The 23,889-nt window shown below is 42.4% G+C and overlaps 1 non-coding gene across 1 annotated transcript; it reads right to left on the bottom strand.

Moving 5' to 3' along the window:
* Positions 1-4,825: 4,825 nt before the first annotated feature.
* LOC115932488 (U6 spliceosomal RNA) lies at positions 4,826-4,929 on the bottom strand. Its single transcript, XR_004068766.1, has one exon. It is a non-coding gene; the product is annotated as a U6 spliceosomal RNA (small nuclear RNA).
* Between the last annotated feature and the right edge of the window lie 18,960 nt (positions 4,930-23,889).

Here is a 23,889-nt window from a genome sequence, read left to right as displayed (position 1 = left end):
GCCCCATCAACCCTCACTTTAAAAAATGAAAAAGTGCCTAAAATGGTCCCAGTACTGAGACTGCCCAACCACACCAAGCTCTTTCCTCTGTATATACATTGTGACCGAGGCCTTGCTCTTGGACTACTCTGCCAAACATATGGCAATGCCCCACAAGCCACTGCATACCTCTCAAAACAACTGGACTTTTTCATCCAAGGCTGGCCACCCTGCCTAAAAATATTGGGTGCGGTCACATTGCTGGCCTCAGAGGCACAGAAACTCACTCTCTACCAACACATTACTATTGCATCTTCCCATAACCTGCAGAACTTCGTAAGCTACCAATCTCTTCTATACCTCCCATCATCCCGTTTACAGCAAGTGCATGCCTTATTCATAGGAAACTCTCTAATCACCTTCCAGAGATGTAAAGCTCTCAAGCTAGCCACCCTCCTACCTGTAAACACCTCCAGTTCTGAGCTCTATTACTCCTGCCTGAACCTCTTGAACTCCCTTTCCTCCCACTTCCAAAACATCTCGGAAGCTCCTTTGCAGGGAAACACCTACATGGTTCATTAATGGAAGCTCTTTTAGGGAGCCATGGCTATACTATCATTGCTGAAAATAAACTCCAAGAATCCAGTGCTCTTTCACCCCATACTACCTCTCAACAGGCAGAATTACCTCTCAACAGGCAGAACTACCTGTAAACAGGCAAAAATAGTTGCCCTAACCAGGTCCCTCATCCTACTAAAGAGAGTGTTAACATTTACATCAATTCCAAATAAGCATTTCACATCCTACACTCTCACACCTTAATCTGGCAGGAAAGGGGTTTTCTAACTACAAAAGGAACACCCATAGAAAATGGCAAACTCATACACAGGCTGCTGGAGGCAGCTAAACTACAACTACAGGCTGCCATTATCCATTGTAAGGGATACCAAAAGGCTACAAATGCCATAACCAAGGAAAAGGTTTTAGCAAATTTGGCAGCCCAGCAGGCAGCTCTTAAAACCCCATCATTGACCGAGTGTGGTGGCTCATGCCTGTAATCTCAACACTTTGGGAGGCCAAGACAGGCAGACCACGAGGTCAGGAGATCGGGACCATCTTAGCTAACACGGTGAAACCCCATCTCTACTAAAAATACAAAAAATTAGCCAGGCGTGGTGGTGGGCACCTGTAGTCCCAGCTACGCAGGAGGCTGAGACAGGAGAATGGCATGAACCCAGGAGGTGGAGGTTGCAGTGAGCCAAAATCATGCCACTGCACTCCAGTCTGGGCAACAGAGCAAGACTCCATCTCAAAAAAAAAAAATCATTATTGCCCATTTTTCCCAGCATACTCCCTGTATATACCCAGGCAAAACAAACCTCACTCACCCAGGCTGGCACGGTTCAGGAAGGAAAATAGTTCTACCTCAATGATAAAATTTTTTCACAAGTCCCAGAAACCTTCTGTACTTTCAGATGTGCACAACCATTTTTATGCCAGTTATTGGCCCCTACTCCAGCTCTTAAAAACTTGTATAGATTCTCCCACCATGGCTGCCAATCTCAAAGATATTACTAAGGCATGTTCCCTTTGCACTCAAACTTACCCTCAGGAAATTATCAAATGACCTCCTTTCCCCGCACATCAGGCCCGAGGGCACCTGGCAGGGCAGGACTGGCAGATCGACTTCACCAACATGCACTCTGTAAAACAAGTTTGGTAACTTCTAACAATAGTAGATACATTCTCTGGATAGATAGAAGCTTTTCCTACCACCACCGAAAAGGCACACACTGTCGCTTCTATTCTCCTCACCCATATTATCCCCCAGTTTAAACTCCCCTCTTCCATCCAGTAGACAATGGGTCAACATTTGTTTCACAGGTTAACCAACAGCTGGCAAAGGCTGTAAACATTAAACGAGCTTTTCATATTCCTTACTCCACCCAATCTTTAGGTAAAATTAAATGGGTCAATGCCCTTTTAAAACAACAACTAACCAAACTCTCCCTAGAGGTTAACAGGGTCTGGACTTCACTTCTTCCATTGGCCCTCATGCGTTTGCGAGCCATTCCCCAAAAGCCCCTCAGCCTAAGCCCATTTAAACTCATGTACAAATGCCCTTTTATCCTCCAGAATCTCCCTGTATCTGCTCCCCATTATGTACAGGATACTTGGCTGGCATTACACCTCACTCAACATCTAATAAGACAGCACGCAAATGCTTACTTGCCCCAGTCTAAAAGTCCATCCTCCAAACACTCCTCCCTGTCCCTACAACCAGAGAGCTGCATCTGGATTGCAGGCTCCTCCTCCTAACCTCTCCAGCCTAAATGGATGGGTCCTAACCAGGTTATCTTAACTACTCCCACAGTGGCAAAAGCTAATGTCCCTTCCACACTGGATACACCATTCCAAGCTAAAAAGAGCACAAGATCCACATCCAGAAATTTTCTCACCCCCAAAATATTCTTCCTTCTTCACAGGACCAACCTCATTGTGCTTAACAAGAGTTCCAGAAGTTGCCAATCCAGAAGGCCCTGGTCCATAACACTCTCTGCCTCTAATTTCAAATCTTCTCTTATACCTTGTTTCAGATCTTTCCTGGTATTCCCTCCCCACATCCCTAGGCAGTCCACACACATTCTTCACATTAATCCAGGATCTATGGCTGCAGGACACCTTCCAAAATTTCACTCCTACTCAAATCTCCTTTTTCTCCTTGTGTCCTCTTTGTCCGTGGGATACTCTAAGTTGCCACCCACAACCTCTGACAGCTGGACCCCCTTCGTCAACCTCACACATTGCCTCTTAAATCAGTCACACTCCCCTCTTTCTTCCAACTGTTAAACACCTCTTACTAACCCCTCCCCTCTCTGCTGGCGCAGCTCTCCGTGTAGCCAAATCAAGGGCTCTCCTTGGAAAAAATGCAGAAACAGTTCCCTCAACTGCAACCTATATCCTTCTGCCCTATCAGAACCGCAATGGCTATTAGTTAACAAAAATCCATTTCTCTATCTCTCTCCAAAACCAAACAACCTTCACCTCCACCCCCACCAACATTCCCTATCAGGCCCTCACAGGGGTTAACCTTGTTAACAGCTATTCAACCTAGAAAAACAAAAAAATTGGGACAAAAAGTTTGTCCAGGATTCAACCCCCATCTTCTCATGGCTCACTGCCTTCACTTACAACTCTTGCCTGTCAACCCCTGGTCTTTTTTCCTGTGTGGCAAAAAATCTTATCTTTGCCTGCTGGCAGGTGAGTTAAGAACATACACTCTGGTGTTTTAATCTCCAAACATTAACATTTTGCCTAACAACCAAACCATTCAGGTTCCTTTAGTAGTCCCTATTTCCTCCTCCTCCACATATACCCAACAGCCTGTACACTTAATTCCCCTGTTAGCAGAACTAAACATCTCTGCTGCACTCAGCACCGGAATAGCAGGTTGCCCCTTTCTTAGGGTCCCTAATCTTCCTCCTCCTAATACTAATAATTGGCCCATGTATACTCATCTTCATATCCTGCTTTATCTCCCGAAGGCTGAACTTCCTTGTCCAGGCAACCACCCAGAAACACACTGATACCATCCTTCTCCACCATGTCCAGTATCAGTGCCTCCAGGAAAACAACTCTGAAGTCGGACCCCCACTGCTTAAAAACCCAAACCCTGATTACAGGGCCCCTATTCAGCAGGAAGCAACCAGATAATCAACAACACCCCTCTTCCTTTTATATTAAAATAGAAGGCAAGAATATTAGTCCAAACTGCACCATTTTGTAAGTCCCCCCACCATTTTGCAGACCTTGGTCAAAGTGAAACATCCCACTGGGTATTTGGGCCATGAGAAACAGCCTGCCTCTTATCATATTCTGCTGGGAAAAAGTGCAAGAAACACCACATTCCAACAGAACAAGGGCCAGAACAGCCTCATCATGGGAACACATTATCAACATTTTCCCAGGCAGCAGCCCATGCCCCGCCAGACCCTGCCCATCCAGGCCTATAAATTGTCCAAGCCTGTAAGCAGTGGTGGCACTGGCATTAAGCTGGTCTCCCACTTCTGTAGGCCTTACGCTGGACATAAAGCCAGCATTTGCTGTTAAGCTACCGTGTGTGTGTGTGTGTGTGTGTGTGTGTGTGTGTGTGTGTGTGTGTGTGTGTGTGTGTCTTTAACCCTTGCCTTCTCTTCAAACCCTAACATGGTCCACCTGATCCAGAGCTGAGTTCAAGTCCTGAATATCCTTGTTAATTTTCTGTCTCATTGATCTGCCTAATATTGACAATGGGGTGTTAAAGTCTCCGACTATTATTGTGTGGGAGTCTGAGTCTCTTTGTAGGTCTCTAAGAACTTGTTTTATGAATCTGGGTGCTCCTGTATTGGGTGTTTATATATTTAGGAGTGTCAGCTCTTCTTGCTGAATTGATTCCTTTACCATTATGTAAGGCCCTTCTTTGTCTTTTTTGATCTTTGTTGGTTTAAAGTCTGTTTTGTCAGAAACTAGGATTGCAACCCCTGCTTTTTTCTGCTTTCCATTTGCTTGGTTAATTTCTCTTCATCCCTTTATTTTGAGCCTATGTGTCTTTGCATGTGAGATGGGTCTCTTGAATACAGCACACTGATGGGTCTTGACTTTTTATCCAGTTTGCCAGTCTGAGTCTTTTAATTGGGGCATTCAGTCCATTTACATTTAAGGTTATTGTTATGTGTAAATTTGATCCTGTCATCATGATGCTAGCTGGTTATTTTGCAAACTAGTTGATACAGTCTCTTCATAGTGTCATTGGTCTTTGTACTTTAATGTGTTTTTGCAGTGGCTGGTACCAGTTTTTCCTTTCCATGAAAATATGGAATGCTTCACAAATTTGCATGTCATCCTTGCACAATGGACATGCTAATCTCTGTATCTTTCCAATTTTAGTATATGTGCTGCCAAAGTGACCGCTTAAAGTGATTATTGATATGATTGGGCTAATATCTACAATGTTTGCTGCTGTTTTCTATTTGTTGCCCTTGTTTTTTGCTTCTATTTTTATCTTCCATGTTCTTTTGCATCTTGTGGTTTTAACTGAGAATTTTACATGATTCCATTTTCTCTGACATAAAACATGTCAGTTATAATTTTTTTTTCTCCTTTTTTATTTATTCAATTGAGTTTGCAATATAGATTTAAAACTAATCCAAGTTCATTTTCTTTTCTTTTTTAAAATAGAGACAAGGTCCCTCTATGCTGTCCAGGCTGTGTCTCCAAATCCTGGGCTAAAGGGATCCTCTTTCTTGCCTTAGACTCCCAAAGTGCTAGAATTACAGGCATGAGCCAGCATGCCTGGCCCAAGTTCACTGTCAAGTAACACTGTACCACTTCATGGATAGTGTGAGTTCCTTATAATAAAAGAATCTTAGTATCTCCCTCCCTTCCCTTCTATAATTGCTGTCATTCATTTCACTTATATATAAACATATATATTTAAACATATATATGAACATATTGATATTATTTTTAGCAAACTTAACTGTTAGATTAAGTGTAAGAAAATAAAAGTTTTAATTTTACCTTCACTTATTGATTTTCCCATGGTCTTCCTTTTGTTATGTGAATCCAAGTGCCTAACCTATAATTTTCATTTTTCTGAAGAACTTCTTTTAACAGTTGTTTTCCCCCCAAGAGGTTTAAAGTTTTTATTTTTACAAATCACAGCTGATGGAGAGCAAAGCCTTCACCTATAGAGACCATGCTCCAACTAAGGCCTAGGGCATTGCTCTAGGAGAAGAGTTGTTCCCAGGAAATGGGACGACAACAGGCAGGAACATGCAAAGTCCAGAGTCCGGGGTGGAGAGGGGTCAGGGCCCAAGGACCTCAGCTAGAGCAGCCCTGGCAGCTACAGTGCATGCACTCAATGATGCAGCCCACTTCTATCTTTGTTTTAGGAACACAGCAATTGCAGTTTGTCCCAAAATTGGTGTTCCATGTCTGAAGGTACAGCAGCCAGCACAGGTTCTCATAGTCTTGCTTTTTCCGTATTGTGATTAGGTTTTTTCCTGCATAGCCTTCTTTAATACAATATTCATAGAGTGCTCTGGTTATGACTTTCCACTTATAAACAAAGTCAACGATATGGTATATTTTCTGGTGGTAGATCCTGAAGATGGGCAACAGAGATTCCACTTTCCACTTTCCTTGAGCATCCTCAATGTTCCAGGCACTATGATACCTCCAGGAATATAGCAGTCAATACAACACTATTTCTGTCTTCAAGAAACTTGCAGTTCATTGAAGTTCACAGTCATAAAAACAAATAATTATGATATAAGGAATTTTGAAACAGGTGCCATAAAAGAAGCCCAAGTAGTCTGCTAAGGGAGCAGAAAGAGAGGAACAAATTACTTTCTAGTGAAGCAAATAGGATTGACTTTATTAAAAAGCTGATATTTTAGTTGGGTTCTAAAGGGTAAGGATTTTAGTGACTGAGAGAACAAATGCAAAGACATTACAGGCTTAAGAACTGCAGGAGACAAAGGTCAGAAGATGTGAAATGGACTGACCTAGCTCCAAATAGAAATTACAGGAATTTAGGATAAGTGGAGGATCTTGTAGATGATGACTCGGGCAAGGCCAGATCATGGAACACTTGAAAAGCATGTTAAATGTTTGGGCTTAAATCTATAGGCAGATTGGTTTTTTGTTTGTTTGTTTGTGAAACAGGGTCTCACTGTCACCCAGACTGGAGCGCAGCGGAATGATCATAGCTCACTGCAGCCTTGATCTCCCAGGCTCAAGCAATCCTCCCACCTCAGTGCCTGCTGAGTAGCTAGAACTACAGGCATTAGCCACCACATCTGGCTAATTTTTTGTTTTTTATCTATTGTGGAGACAGGAACTCACTATGTTTTCTAGGCTGGGCTCTAGCAATCCACCCGCCTCAGCCTCCCAAAGTGCTGCGATTACGGGCATAAGCCAATGCTCCTGGCCTATATGCAGAGTTTTGGAAGAAAAAAAAAAAGAATGATGTGACTCAAACTCTGTTTATAAAGAATAATTTTCTTTTTGAGACAGGGCCTCACTCTGTTGCCAAGGCTGGGGTGCGGTGATGCAATCTTGGCTCACTGCAATCTCCGGCTCTTGGGTTCAAGTGATTCTCATGCCTCAGTCTCCTGAGTAGCTGGGACTACAGTCTCCACCACCATGCCTGGCTAACTTTTGCATTTTTTGGTAGAGACCAGGTTTCACCATGTTGGCCAGGCTGGTCTCAAACTCCAGACGTCAAGTGCTCCTCTCATCTTGGCCTCCCAAAGTGCTGGGATTACAGGCAAGAGCCACCATGCCCAGCCAAAAAAGAATAATTCTGACAGCAATATGTAGCTTGTAGCACAGGATAACAAGACTAGAAGCAGGAAGAAGCTATTACAGAAGTCCAGATGACAGATAATGATTATCGGGCCTAGGACAATAGCAGTGGAGATGGAAGAAAGGAACTAGATCATAAAGATACTGTGGAAGCAGAAAGAACGCAATAGGAAAGTTAGTGTTGCTGGTAAGGGAAGAGAAGAAAACAAGGAATTTCATCTGAGTGACTGGTTGAACCACCATTAGTAAAAGTAGGGAATAAAGAGGAGAAACAAGTTTGGGAGGTGGAAAGATATGAACAGACACTTCTCAAAAGAAGACATTTATGCAGCCAACAAACATGACAAAAAGCTAATCATCACTGGTCACTAGAGAAATGCAAATGAAAACAACAGATGCTGGGGAGGATGTGGAGAAATAGGAACGCTTTTACACTGTGGGTGACGGGTTGAAGGGTGCAGCAAACCACTATGGCACGTGTATACCTATGTAACAAACCTGCATATTCTGCCCATGTATCTCAGAACTTAAAGTATAATAATAAAAATTTTTTAAAAGAATTGCGGACCCCAAGAGCCCACTTGGTGCTCTACACCCCTCTGGCTGAGCTGGTACCTGCAGTGCAAGACAAAGTCCCCTTTATTTTCCCTCTGTTTTTCTCAACCAGAAGGAGTCTTTCCCTGTAGTTACCACAGTTGGGAATGTGCTGTCTCCCCTGCAGCAAGCAAGTCTCAGTCTCACCGAAGGCCCACAGTGTACTATCTGAGTATTGCTGCTGATTATTCAGTGACCAAGGGCTCTTTAGTCAACAGGTGATGAGTCCTGCCAGGACTGGGTCTTTCCCTTCAAAGCATCATGTTCCCTTCTGTCCCAGGATATATCTAGATATATCCAGGAGCTAGGGCTTCAAATGGGGGCCTCATGACTCTGACTGATGGCTTATCCTACTTGGATATCTAAGATGCAAGACAAAGTCATCTTTACTCTTCCTTCTCTCCTCAAGTGGAAGGAAGGGGTCTCTTTTGGAGCCACAAGCTGTGCAGCCTGGGGTTTGCGGACAGCTGGTGCAAGCACTTTCTTAGCCTCCCTGGTTTGTGTATCAGTATGTTGCATGCCCACCGTGTCCTCTGGCTATAAGCCTAGCTCAGCACTAGGACTTGCCTAGGAGTTGCAGTCCTTGTGGCACAGACTGCCTTTCAAGTTTATTTAGAGCCCCAGAGCACTTTAGCCCATGGTGGTGAGGTTTGCTGTAAATCAAGTTCTGATCATTGGGATGTGTGAATCCCCTCAAGGCAGGGCTGGTCTATATGCTTCTTCTGTGGACAGGCTAGGGCTGAGTTTAGCCCTGTTTTGCTTTCTGCTGTGATAGGGCAGCACTAGGTTCAATACAATCTCATAGTCACTGCGCTCTCCTTCTCCCAAGTGCAGAGATTCTCTCTTCGTGCCACAGAGCTGCTGCTGGGGGATGGGGTTGGGGTGGCATTGGTGATTCCAGACTGTCTTTCCTACACTCTTCAGTTCCTCTTTCAGTGATATAAACTTAAAACCACATACTGGGTGCTCACCTATCTGCATATGTGATAGAACATATGTGCATATGTTCTGCATTTTTATCATTTCTTCAGGTTTATCTTCTAGTTTACCAATTTTTCTCTATCAAAAGTGCTACCAGTTCTAATAAAATTGTAAAGCTTTTTATTATGAAAAATGTTAAATGTGTACAAAGTAAACAAAATAGTAAAATGGATGCCCATAAACTTATCACCCAGCTATAACAACTTTGATACTTCTGCCATTCTTGTTTTATCTATACTGGCTCCCTGCCCCACCCCCAATTTGATTATTACTTTCATAGATATTTTAAAGTAAAATGTACCTGCACTGAATTACACTAATCTTAATTGCATACTTTTGGCAAATACCATGCAACTTATACCCCTATCAAGCTATTTGACATTTTCATATCCCCAGAAATCTTCCTTATGCTACTTTCCAGTCTCTCACGGGCAGCTTTAGAACTCCATATAAAATGGTATAATACAGTATGTCTAGCTTCTTTCACTCAACAAAACGTCTGGGAGATGCCTCCATATTGTTTAAATATCAGTAATTCACTCCCTTCTATAGCTGGGTAGTATTTTATTGTGTGAATATACCACAATTTTTTTATGCAGTTTATGCATTCTCCTGTTGATAAACATTTGATGTGTTTCCAATTTGGAGCTATTATGAATGAAGCTGCTGTAAGCAGTCTTCTAAAACTTTTAGTGGACATATTTTTTGTTGTCATTTCTTTTTGATAAATACCTAGGAGTGCAATTGCTGGATCAAAGTAGGTTTATGCTTGCCTTTATAAGAAACTGCCAAAATTCACTTCAAAGTTCTTGAACCGTCTAACATTCCAATCAGAAATGTGTGAAGGTTTTAGTGGCTCCAACTCCTTTCCAGTACTTGGTATTTTTAGTCTTTTCAATTTTAGCCAGTCTAGTGTATATTAATTCATATCTCATTATGTTTTTCATTTGCTTTTCTCTGAAGACTAATTATTTTGATTACTTTTTCATGTCTTATTGGGCTTCTGTAGAGCATCTGTTAAGTTTCTTGTCCATTAATTATTGGAGGATATTTCCCATTTATTATCTAGTTTTAGAAGTGTTTATATAGGATACAAGTCTTATGTCAGATATATGTTTTAATTATTGCAGTTTTATTTCTAGAAGTTTTTTGGATTACTTTTGGAAACATCTTGAATATGTCTTATACTCCCTAGATCTTTATTCATATTTCAATTGTTTTATTTTTTAAACATTGTAAATATTATCATTTCAAATTCTGTGTTTGATCATTCTAATATCTAAAATCCTCATGAATATGATTCTGTTGCCTGTATTTTCTGATAACTTTTATTCATGTTGTCTTGTGTACTTAAATGTTTTGTAACTTTTAACTGAATTCATAATTCTTGGAGCTTAATCTGTGTTGATTCTTTAAGTCATAGGATGAAGCGGGTTTCTCCAGAGAAATTTGTGTTTGCCACCGCAAACCAAAATTCTTGGTTTCAGGTACTTTAAATGATTAAGTATTGCAAATTTGGAGGAGGTTGCTGGCTTTTGCTTAAGAAGTCTTAAGGAGGATTTTTTTTTTCTTTTTCACCTTGTGCCAATATTTCAAACAATTTCCCCTGTTCAGTGAGTGGGGAGGGAGGTGGGTGTATTTCTAATTCACTGTTCTTGAAGTATCACCAGTGGAATCTCAAATCTACAATGGGTCACTTCACTTTTTCTCTCATCCCCTAACATCCCAACGGATTGCAAAAAACGAAGCCCGATTTACTAGAAACAGCAAATTCTCTCATTGCAAAATCTAGATCAGTATTTTACTTTCCTCCCTTAGTTTCATTCATCACTTTTATTATTATTATTATCTTTTTTTGAGAAAGAGTCTCAATTTGTCACCCAGGCTGGAGTGCAGTGGCACCATCTCTGCTCAGTGCAACCTCCACCTCCCAAGTTCAAGTGATTCTCATGCCTCAGCCTCCCGAGTGGCTGGGATTATAAGCACGTGCCACTGTGCCCAGCTAATTTGTGTATTTTTAGTAGAAACAAGGCTTTGCCATGTTGGCCAGGCTGGTCTTGAACTCCTGGCCTCAAGTGATCCACCTGCCTTGGCCTTCCAAAGTGCTGGGATTACAGGAGTGAGCCACCAACTCGGCCTCTTTCTATTATTATTTCTTAATATATTTTGAACTCACTGATGCATCTATCCATTATTATTAGTTTTCAACAAGAAAGTTTGTCAAGATATCTAATCAGTCCTAGACCACTGTATTGCTAGAAACAGGGATATAACAGTTGAGCTTTTGATCAATAATTCGTCTCAGACTTCTCATTTGTAATACTCAGATAATTAAATTTACTCATTATCAAAACATGTATTAAAAACTCATTTACCTGGGTGTGGTAGCATGTGCCTATAGTCCCAGGTACTCAGGAGGCTGAGGCAGGAGGATCACTTGAGCCCAGGAGTTCAAAGCTGCAGTGAGCTATGATTGCACCACTGCACTCCAGCCCAGGCAACAGAGTGAGACTGTCTCTTTAAAAAAAGTTTTTAATAACAAAATTTCAAAAACTCATATTCGTGGATTGGAAGTATTAACATTGTTAAGCTGGTAATATTCTACAGATTGATCTACAGACTTAATACAGTGCTTATCAAAATTCCAACGACTTTTTTTTTCAGTATGGAAAAGCTAATCCTAAAATATACATGGAATTGCAAGGGACACAGAATAGCCAAAACAATCTTGAAAAAGAACAAAGTTGGGGGACCCATATCCTAATTTTATTTTATTTTTTAAGTTTTTTCCATCACTCCAAGGTTAATTTTAAAACTTGATAGAGATAGCCAACTAGACTCAGCCAGGAGGAACATCTAGCACCAAGGGACTAGGACACTGGGAAGACTGGTGCACTCCTAGCAGATCTTCAGAGGAAGGCATTGAAAGTGGGTGGAGGGAAGACACAGATCCTGGGCTGAAAGGGGAGGAAGCTGGGAACCCTGAACGGGGTTACCGCACACCAGGACTCATTCCTGGTCCCCAGTGACTCCTGGGGAAGGGGTGAATTGAGCAGGCAAGGAGCAACTTTTTCTCGCCATAGGCCTCTGGATTACTGGCAGCAGGAGACCCCACGACCTTCATGGACACTTCAGCTGGCAGTGATAACTGCTTAGAGAAGTGGCAGGGGCAGAACTCTGGCTGGTGCAGAGCTCTGAGGGTTTGGTGAGAGAGCATCTATGAGGAGCACAGCCAGGGATGCCCACCCCCCCAAACCTTACATTGCTCCCCTAGGAGACTTTAGCCCTATGGGAACTGTTGGACCTGAACAGTGCAGGGCAGTCTTGCCCATGAGATGGTGCCAGTTCAACCTGAGCACCCCTTGCTCTGCTGGCCTCTCCTGGGGCCCCAGCCTGGCCACACGTGCTTGCAATGGATCCTTGGATGCCCAGGTGGGGTGACTCTTAGAGGCCCACATCATAGTTCCTGCACTGGCAAACTGTGCATGACTGGCAAAGAGCTCCAGCAGAGTGGCCCCCATGGGCACATACCAGCCCACCCATGCCATCACCCCACCACACCATCCCCCATGCCACTTTACCTACACACAGTTGCCCACGGCCACCTCCTACACTGCTTAGCTGGTGTCTGTGTGTAGGGTGGTGAAACTTTCCCCCTCCTTCACCACCAGCATGCATGTGCACATGCACCCTACCATGCCCCTGCTGCCAGTGTGAGTGCACCGTGCCCCCCACCATGCTGCCATTGCCATCAGAGTGTCCAAGGGCATGGAAACTGCCAGCCACACACCCACCAGCTCCCCACCCCCATACTGACACTGCTGCTTGCACAAAACTAGGCATGCAGGCCAATGTCCCCACCCATGCACTGTGTGGCTACTGCTGCCTGCATGAACGTGCACAAAGAGGACTCTGGTCAAGCACCTGCCAGCACCTTGGCCCTACACAAACACTTTTGTTGGTGAGAAACTATGCATGGAGACCATCAGACCCACCCCTACTCTGAGCAGGCACCATCACCCGTGTAAACACATGCTCAAAGGGCACTCATAGTCCCATGCCTACCAGCATGTCAACCCCAAACTAACACCACCACCAGTGCAAATGTGCATAGAAACTCCTGTGGGACATCCTGCCCCCCTACAAAATACTTCAACCAACACCCCTGAAAACACCTTCATGGAGGATGGCACCCCTGAACCCACCAGGACTCTTGACACAGCTGAGGAGCATGCACCCTGCTGTGCTGTCTCTGTTGTTGGCATGTGCAAATGAGGACAGATCCAGGTACCACTACCCTACAAAGCACTTTGGCTGACATCACCCATCAGAGTGTTGTCACCAGAATTCTGGGAACACTTTGGCCTCTCTAGTGCAGCAGGTTCCAAACCTCAAGGGGCCAGAGAAAAAAGCCAGGGGCATGATACCCACTCCCAAGAGTTAGAGCATGCAATTCAGGAATCCTGAGCTGAGCTTTTGGCCCTGAAAATCTTTCAGAAATGAAGCCAGCTGACAGAACCCACCTTATACCACAACCAAACTCCCAAGGACATCAAATAGGATAAAAGAGAAAAAACTCAACCAAAGCACAGCAACTTCTAAGATTAAAGGAACATTAGCCCACAAAGGTGAGAAAGAACCAGCACAAGAACTCTGGCAACTCAAAAAGCCAGAGTGTCTTCTTACCTCCAAATGACCATACTACTTCCCCAGAAAAAGTTCTTAACCAGGTGGAGATGGCTGAAATTACAGGAATAAAATTCAGAATATGGACAGTAACAAAGATCATTGACATACAGGAGAGAAAGTCAAAACCTAATCCAAGGAATCTAGGGATTATAATAAAATGATACAGAAGCTGATAGATGAAATGGCAATTATAAGAAAGAACCTCACAGATATGATAGAGTTGAAAAACACACTACAAGAATTTCATGATGCAATTGCAATTATTAACAGAATAATTGACCAAGCTGAGAAAAGAATCTGAGGGTTTGGAGACTGGCTCTCTGAAGTAACTGAGTCACAGAAAAATAAAGAAAAAAATAATAACAAAGAATGAACAAAACCTCCAAGAATAATAAAATGATGTAAAGAGACCCAATCTATGACTCACTGGCATACCTGAGAGGGAGAGAAACCAAGGAACTTGGAAAACATATTTTAGGATATCATCCATGAACCTCACTAGAGAGGCCAAAATCTAAATTCAGGAAATGCAGAGAAGCCCTGCAAAATACTACACAAGAAGACCATCCTCAAGACACATAGTCGTCAGATTCTCAAAGGCTAAAATGAAAGAAAAAATGTTAAAGATAGCTAGAGAAAACGGACAGGTAACCTACAAAGGGAAGGCCATCAGGCTAGCAGCAGACCTGTCAGCAGAAACCCTACAGAGCCAGAAGAGACTGGTGGTCTATATTCAGCATTCTTAAAGAAAAGAATTTTTGACAAAGATTTCATATCTGGCCAAACTAAGCTTCATAAGTGAAAGAAAAATAAGACCCTTTTCAGACAAGCAAATACTAAAGGAATTTATTACTACCAGTACTGCCTTAAAAGAGGTCATGAAGGAGTGCTAAATATGGAAACAAAAGGCCATTACCAACAACTACAAAAACATACTTAAGTACATAGACCAGGAAAAATATAAAGCAACCACACAAACAAGTCTGCGTAATAACCAGCTAACAATATGACGACACCATCAAATTCACACATATCAATATTAGTACTAACCTTGAATGTAAATGGGCTTAACGCACCAAATAAAAGGCGCAGAGTGGCAAGTTGGATAATGAAGCAAAACACAATGGTATGCTGTATTCAAGAGACCCATCCCCCATGCAATGATGCCCATAGGCTCAAAGTAAAGGAATGGAGAAAAATCTGCCAAGCAAACAGAAAACAGAAGAAAGAAGGGGTTGCTATTTTAATTTCAGAGAAAACAGATTTTAACTAATGAAGACCAAAAAAGACAAGGAAGGGTATTACAGAATGGTGAAGAGTTCAATTCAATAAGAAGAGTTAACTACCCTAAATATATACACAGCCAACACAGGAGTATCTAGATTCATAAAGCAAGTTCTTAGAGACCTACAAAGAGATTTAGATAACCACACAATAATAGTAGGAGACTTTAACACCCCATTGACCATGTGAGACATATTATCAAGGCAGAAAACTAGCAAAGACATTCAGAACCTTAACTCAACGCTGGGACAAATAGACCTAACAGACATGTACAAAACTCTCCACCCAAAAAAAACGGAATATACATTCTTCTCATCTGCACATGCCACATACTCTAAAATAGACAATACAGTTAGGAATAAAACAATCCTCAGCAAATTAAAAAAAAACTGAAATCATGTCAACCACACTCTCGGACCACAGTGCAATAAAAATAGAAATCAATGCTAAGAAAATCAGTCAACACCAGACAATTACATAGAAATTAAACAACCTGCTTCTGAATGACTACTGGGTAAATAATGAAATTAAGGCAGAAATCAAGAAGTTCTTTGAAACTGATGAGAAAAATACAACATACCAGAATCTTTCGGTTACAAACAAAGCAGTGTTAAGAAGGAAGGTTATATGCGGTTCCAAGATGGCCAAATAGGAACAACCCCAGTCTACAGCTCCTAACATGAGTGATGCAGAAAACAGGTGATTTCTGCATTACCAACGGAGGTACCAGGTTCATCTTACTGGGGCATGTCGGACAGTGGGTGCAGGAGAGTGGGTGCAGCCCACCAAGCGAGAGCCAAAGCAGGGTAAGGCATTGCCTTACCCAGGAAGTGCAAGGGGTCAGGGAATTCCCTTTCCTAGCCAAGGAAAGCTGTGACAGACAGCACCTGGAAAATAGGGTCACTCCCACCCTAATACTACGCTCTTCCAAGGGTCTTAGCAAATGGCACACCAGGAGATTATATCCCGTGCCTGGCTTGGAGGTTCCCACACCCATGGAGCCTCGCTCATTGCTAGCACAGCAGTCTGAGATCCAACTGCAAGGCGGCAGTGAGGCTGGGGTAGGGGCACCCACCATTGCTGAGGCTTGAGTAGGTAAACAAAGCAGCCGGGAAGCTTGAACTGGGTGGAGCCCACTGCAGCTCAAGGAGGCCTGCCTGCCTCTGTAGACTTCACCTCTGGGGGCAGGGCATAGCTGAACAAAAGGCAGCAGAAACCTCTGCAGATTTAAATGTCCCTGTCTGACAGTTTTGAAGAGAGTAGTGGTTCTCCCAGCACAGAGTTTGAGATCTGAGAACAGACAGACTGCCTCCTCAAGTGGGTCCCTGACCCCCGAGTAGCCTAACTGGGAGGCACCCCCTAATAGGGGCAGACTGACACCTCACACGGCCGGGTACCCCTCTGAGACAAAGCTTCCAGAGGAATGATCAGGCAGCAACATTTGCTGTTCAGCAATATTCGCTGTTCTGCAGCCTCCACTGCTGATAACCAGGCAAACAGGGTCTGGAGTGGACTTCCAGCAAACTCCAACAGACCTGCAGCTAAGGGTCCTGACTGTCAGAAGGAAAACTAACAAACAGAGAGGACACCCACACCAAAACCCCATCTGTACATCACCATCATCAAAGATCAAAGGTAGATAAAACCAGAAAGATGGGGAAAAAAACAGAGCAGAAAAGCTGAAAATTCTAAAAATCAGAGGACTTCTCCCCCTCCAAAGGAACACAGCTCCTCGCCAGCAACAGAGCAAAGCTGGACGGAGAATGACTTTGACAAGTTGAGAGAAGAAGGCATCAGACAACAAACCTCTCCAAGCTAAAGGAGGAATTTCAAACCCATCACAAAGAAGATAAAAACCTTGAAAAAAAATTAGACAAATGGATAACTAGAATAACCAGTGTAGAGAAGTCCTTAAATGACCTGATGGAGCTGAAAACCATGGCACGAGAACTATGTGATGAATGCACAAGCTTCAGTAAACAATTTGATCAACTGGAAGAAAGGGTATCAGTGATGGAAGATCAAATGAATGAAATGAAGCGAGAAGAGAAATTTAGAGAACAAAGAGTAAAAACAAATGAACAAACCCTCCAAGAAATATGGGACTATGTGAAAAGACCAAATCTACGTCTGATTGGAGTACCTGAAAGTGACAGGGAAAATGGAACCAAGTTGGAAAACATGCTGCAGGATATTCTCCATGAGAACTTCCCCAACCTAGCAAGACAGGCCAATATTCAAATTCAGGAAATACAGAAAAGTCCACAAAGATACTCCTTGAGAAGAGCAACTCCAAGACACATAATTGACAGATTCACCAAAGTTGAAATGAAGGAAAAAATGTTAAGGGCAGCGAGAGAGAAAGGTTGGATTACCCACAAAGGGAAGCCCGTCAGACTAACAGCGGATCTCTCGGCAGAAATTCTACAAGCCAGAAGAGAGTGGGGGCCAATATTCAACATTCTTAAGGAAAAGAATTTTCAACCCAGAATTTCATATCCAGCCAAACTAAGCTTCATAAGACAAGGAGAAAAAAAATACTTTACAGACAAGCAAATGATGAGAGATTTTGTCACCACCAGGCCCAGCCTACAAGAGCTCCTGAAGGAAGCACTAAACATGGAAAGGAAAAACCGGTATCAGCCACTGCAAAAACATGCCAACATGTAAAGACCATCGATGCTAGGAAGAAACTACATCAACTAATGAGCAAAATAACTAGCTAACATCACAATGACAGGATCCAATGCACACATAACAATATTAACCTTAAATGTAAATGGGCTAAATGCTTCAATTGAAAGAAGCAATTGGCAAATTGGATAAAGAGTCAAGACCCATCAGAGTGCTATATGCAGGAGACGCATCTCACATGCAGAGACACACATAGGCTCACAATAAAGGGATGGAGGAAGATCTACCAAGAAAATGAAAACAAAAAAAGGCAAGGGTCGCAATACTAGTCTCTGATAAAACAGACTTTAAGCCAACAAAGATCAAAAGAGATGAAGAAGGCCATTACATAATGGTAAAGGGATCAGTTCAACAAGAAGAGCTAAATATCCTAAACGTATATGCACACAATACAGGAGCACCCAGATTCATAAAGCAAGTCCTTAGAGACGTGCAAAGAGACTTAAACTCCCACACAAAAATAACGGGAGACTTTAACACCCCACTGTCAACATTAGACAGATCAACGGGACAGAAAGTTAACAAGGACATCCAGGAATTGAACTCAGCTCTGCACCAAGCAGACTTAAGAGACATCTACAGAACTCTCCACCCCAAATCAACAGAATATACATTCTTCTCAGCACCACAACGCAATTATTCCAAAACTGACCACATAGTTGGAAGTAAAGCACTCCTCAGAAAATGTAAAAGAATAGAAATTATAACAAACTGTCTCTCAGACTACAGTGCAATCAAACTGGAACTCAGGATTAAGAAACTCACTCAAAACTGCTCAACTACATGGAAACTGAACAACCTGCTCCTGAATGACTAGTGGGTACATAACAAAACAAAGGCAGAAATAAAGATGTTCTTTGAAACCAATGAGAAAAAAGACACAACATACCATAATCTCTGGAACACATTTAAAGCAATGTGTAGAGGGAAATTTATAGCAGTAAATGCCCACAAGAGAAAGCAGGAAAGATCTAAAATTGACACCCTAACATCACAAATAAAAGAACTAGAGAAGCAGGGGGAGGAACCAAGATGGCCGAATAGGAACATCTCCGGTCTACAGCTCCCAGCGTGAGGGACGCAGAAGACGGGTGATTTCTGCATTTCCATCTGAGGTACAGGGTTCATCTCACTAGGGAGTGCCAGACAGTGGGCGCAGGTCGGTGGGTGCACGCGCGAGCCGAAGCATGTCCAGGCATTGCCTCACTCGGGAAGCGAAGGGGGTCAGGGAGTTCCCTTTCCTAGTCAAAGAAAGGGGTGACAGACGGCACCTGGAAGATCGGGTCACTCCCACCCGAATACTGCACTTTTCCGATGGGCTTAAAAAATGGCACACCAGGAGATTGTGTCCCGCACGTGGCTCAGAGGGTCCTACGCCCACGGAGTCTCGCCGATTGCTAGCACAGCAGTCTGAGATCAAACTGCAAGGCAGCAGCGAGGCTGGGGGAGGGGCGCCCGCCATTGCCCAGGCTTGCTTAGGTAAACAAAGCAGCCTGGAAGCTCGAACTAGGTGGAGCCCACCACAGCTCAAGGAGGCCTGCCTGCCTCTGTAGGCTCCACCTCTGGGGGCAGGGCACAGACAAACAAAAAGACAGCAGTAACCTCTGCAGACTTAAATGTCCCTGTCTGACAGCTTTGAAGAGAGCAGTGGTTCTCCCAGCACGCAGCTGGAGATCTGAGAACGGGCAGACTGCCTCCTCAAGTGGGTCCCTGACCCCTGACCCCTGAGCAGCCTAATTGGGAGGCACCCCCTAGCAGAGGCAGACTGACACCTCACACGCCCAGGTACTCCAAACGAGCTGCAGCTGAGGGTCCCGTCTGTTGAAAGGAAAACTAACAAACAGAAAGGACATCCACACCAAAAACCCATCTGTACATCACCATCATCAAAGACCAAAAGTAGATAAAACCACAAAGATGGGGGAAAAAACAGAGCAGAAAAACTGGAAACTCTAAAAAGCAGAGCACCTCTCCTACTCCAAAGGAATGAAGTTCCTCACCAGCAACGGAACAAAGCGGGACGGAGAATAATTTTGACGAGCTGAGAGAAGAAGGCTTCAGACGATCAAATTACTCTGAGCCAGGGGAGGACATTCAAACCAAAGGCAAAGAAGTTGAAAACTTTGAAAAAAATTTAGAAGAATATATAACTAGAATAACCAATACAGAGAAGTGCTTAAAGGAGCTGATGGAGCTGAAAACCAAGGCTCGAGAACTACGTGAAGAATGCAGAAGCCTCAGGAGTCGATGCGATCAACTGGAAGAAAGGGTATCAGCGATGGAAGATGAAATGAATGAAATGAAGTGAGAAGGGAAGTTTAGAGAAAAAAGAATAAAAAGAAATGAGCAAAGCCTCCAAGAAATATGGGACTATGTGAAAAGACCAAATCTACGTCTGATTGGTGTACCTGAAAGTGACGGGAAGAATGGAATCAAGTTGGAAAACACTCCGCAGGACATTATCCAGGAGAACTTCCCCAATCTAGCAAGGCAGTCCAACCTTCAGATTCAGGAAATACAGAGAACGCCACAAAGATACTCCTCGAGAAGAGCAACTGCAAGACACATAATTGTCAGATTCACCAAAGTTGAAATGAAGGAAAAAATGTTAAGGGCAGCCAGAGAGAAAGGTCGGGTTACCCACAAAGGGAAGCCCATCAGACTAACAGCAGATCTCTCGGCAGAAACTCTACAAGCCAGAAGAGAGTGGGGGCCAATATTCAACATTCTTAAAGAAAAGAATTTTCAACCCAGAATTTCATATCCAGCGAAACTAAGCTTCATAAGTGAAGGAGAAATAAAATACTTTACAGACAGGCAAATGCTGAGAGATTTTGTCACCACCAGGCCGGCCCTAAAAGAGCTCCTGAAGGAAGCACTAAATATGGAAAGGAACAACCGGTACCAGCTGCTACAAAATCATGCCAAAATGTAAAGACCATCAAGACTAGGAAGAAAATGCATCAACTAACGAGCAAAATAATCAGCTAACATCATAATGACAGGATCAAATTCACACATAATAATATTAACCTTAAATGTAAATGGACTAAATGTTCCATTTAAAAGACACAGAATGGCAAATTGGATAGAGTCAAGACCCATCAGTGTGTTGTATTCAGGAAACCCATCTCACATGCAGAGACACACATAGACTCAAAATAAAGGGATGGAGGAAGATCTACCAAGCAAATGGAAAACAGAAAAAGGCAGGGGTTGCAATCCTAGTCTCTGATAAAACAGACTTTAAACCAGCAAAGATCAAAAGAGACAAAGAAGGCCATTACATAATGGTAAAGGGATCAATTCAACAAGAAGAGCTAACTATCCTAGATATACATGCACCCAATACAGGAGCAGCCAGATTCATAAAGCAAGTCCTGAGTTACCTACAAAGAGACTTAGACTCAAACACATTAATAATGGGAGACTTTAACACCCCACTGTCAACATTAGACAGATCAATGAGACAGAAAGTCAACAAGGATACCCAGGAATTGTACTAAGCTCTGCACCAAGAAGACCTAATAGACATCTACAGAACTCTCCACCCCAAATCAACAGAATATACATTTTTTTCAGCACCACACCACACCTATTCCAAAATTGACCACATAATTGTAAGTAAAGCTCTCCTCAGCAAATGTAAAAGAACAGAAATTATAACAAACTATCTCTCAGACCACAGTGCAATCAAACTAGAACTCAGGATTAAGAATCTCACTCAAAACCGCTCAACTACATGGAAACTGAACAACATGCTCCTGAATGACTACTGGGTACATAACGAAATGAAGGCAGAAATAAAGATGTTCTTTGAAACCAATGAGAACAAAGACACAACATACCAGAATCTCTGGGACACATTCAAAGCAGTGTGTAGAAGGAAATTTATAGCACTAAATGCCTACAAGAGAAAGCAGGAAAGATCCAAAATAGACACCCTAACATCACAATTAAAAGAACTAGAAAAACAAGAGCAAACACGTTCAAAAGCTAGCAGAAGGCAAGAAATAACTAAAATCAGAGCAGAACTGAAGGAAATAGAGACAAAAAAATACCCTTCAAAAAATTAATGAATCCAGGAGCTGGTTTTTTGAAAGGATCAACAAAATTGATAGACTGCTAGCAAGACTAATAAAGAAAAAAAGAGAGAAAAATCAAATAGACACAATAAAAAATGACAAAGGGGATATCACCACCGATCCCACAGAAATACAAACTACCATCAGAGAATACTACAAACACCTCTACGCAAACAAACTAGAAAATCTAGAAGAAATGGATAAATTCCTCGACACATACACCCTCCCAAGATTAAACCAGGAAGAAGTTGAATCTCTGAATAGACCAATAACAGGAGCTGAAATTGTGGCAATAATCAATAGCTTACCAACCAGAAAGAGTCCAGGACCAGATGGATTCACAGCTGAATTCTACCAGAGGTCCAAGGAGGAACTGGTACCATTTCTTCTGAAACTATTCCAATCAATAGAAAAAGAGGGAATCCTCCCTAACTCACTGTATGACGCCAGCATCATCCTGATACCAAAGCCGGACAGAGACACAACCAAAAAAGAGAATTTTAGACCAATATCCTTGATGAACATTGATGCAAAAATCCTCAATAAAATACTGGCAAACCGAATCCAGCAGCACATCAAAAAGCTTATCCACCATGATCAAGTGGGCTTCATCTCTGGGATGCAAGGCTGGTTCAATATACACAAATCAATAAATGTAATCCAGCATATAAACAGAACCAAAGACAAAAAACAGATGATTATCTCAATAGATGCAGAAACGGCCTTTGACAAAATTCAACAACCCTTACTGCTAAAAACTCTCAATAAATTAGGTATTGATGGGACGTATCTCAAAATAATAAGAGCTATCTATGACAAACCCACAGCAAATATCATACTGAATGGGCAAAACCTGGGAGCATTCCCTTTGAAAACTGGCACAACACAGGGATGCCCTCTCTCACCGCTCCTATTCAACATAGTGTTGGAAGTTCTGGCCAGGGCAATCAGGCAGGAGAAGGAAATAAAGGGTATTCAATTAGGAAAAGAGGAAGACAAATTGTCCCTGTTTGCAGATGACATGACTGTATATTTAGAAAACCCCATTGTCTCAGCCCAAAATCTCCTTAAGCTGATAAGCAACTTCAGCAAAGTCTCAGCATACAAAATCAATGTACAAAAATCACAAGCATTCTTATACACCAAAAACAGACAAACAGAGAATCAAATCATGAGTGAACTCCCATTCACAATTGCTTCAAAGATAATAAAATACCTAGGAATCCAACTTACAAGGGATGTGAAGGACCTCTTCAAGGAGAACTACAAACCACTGCTCAGTGAAACTAAAGAGGATACAAACAGATGGAAGGACATTCCATGCTCATGGGTAGGAAGAATCAATATTGTGAAAATGGCCATACTGCCCAAGGTAATTTACAGATTCAATGCCATCCCCATCAAGCTACCAATGACTTTCTTCACAGAATTGGAAAAAACTACTTTAAAGTTCATATGGAACCAAAAAAGAGCCCGCATCGCCAAGTCAATCCTAAGCCAAAAGACCAAAGCTGGAGGCATCACACTACCTGACTTCAAACTATACTACAAGGCTACAGTAACCAAAACAGCATGGTACTGGTACCAAAACAGAGATATAGATCAATGGAACAGAACAGAGCCCTCAGAAATAATGCCGCATATCTACAACTCTCTGATCTTTGACAAACCTGAGAAAAACAAGCAATGGGGAAAGGATTCCCTATTTAATAAATGGTGCTGGGAAAACTGACTAGCCATATGTAGAAAGCTGAAAATGGATCCCTTCCTTACACCTTATAAAAAATCAATTCAAGATGGATTAAAGACTTAAATGTTTGACCTAAAACCATAAAAACCCTAGAAGAAAACCTAGGCATTATCATTCAGGACATAGGCATGGGCAAGGACTTCATGTCTAAAACACCAAAAGTAATGGCAACAAAAGACAAAATTGACAAATGGGATCTAATTAAACTAAACTGCTTCTGCACAGCAAAAGAAACTACCATCAGAGTGAACAGGCAACCTACAAAATGGGAGAAAGTTTTTGCAACCTACTCATCTGACAAAGGGCTAATATCCAGAATCTACAATGAACTCAAACAAATTTACAAGAAAGAAACAAACAACTCCATCAAAAAGTGGGTGAAGGATATGAACAGACACTTCTCAAAAGGAGACATTTATGCAGCCAAAAAATACATGAAAAAATGCTCATCATCACTGGCCATCAGAGAAATGCAAATCAAAA

Source organism: Gorilla gorilla, chromosome X, assembly GCF_029281585.2.
Source record: "Gorilla gorilla gorilla isolate KB3781 chromosome X, NHGRI_mGorGor1-v2.1_pri, whole genome shotgun sequence".
Classification (NCBI taxonomy): Eukaryota; Metazoa; Chordata; class Mammalia; order Primates; family Hominidae; genus Gorilla; species Gorilla gorilla.
Note: the sequence above shows the minus strand (reverse complement) of the source record. Positions and strands in the feature narration are given on the sequence as shown.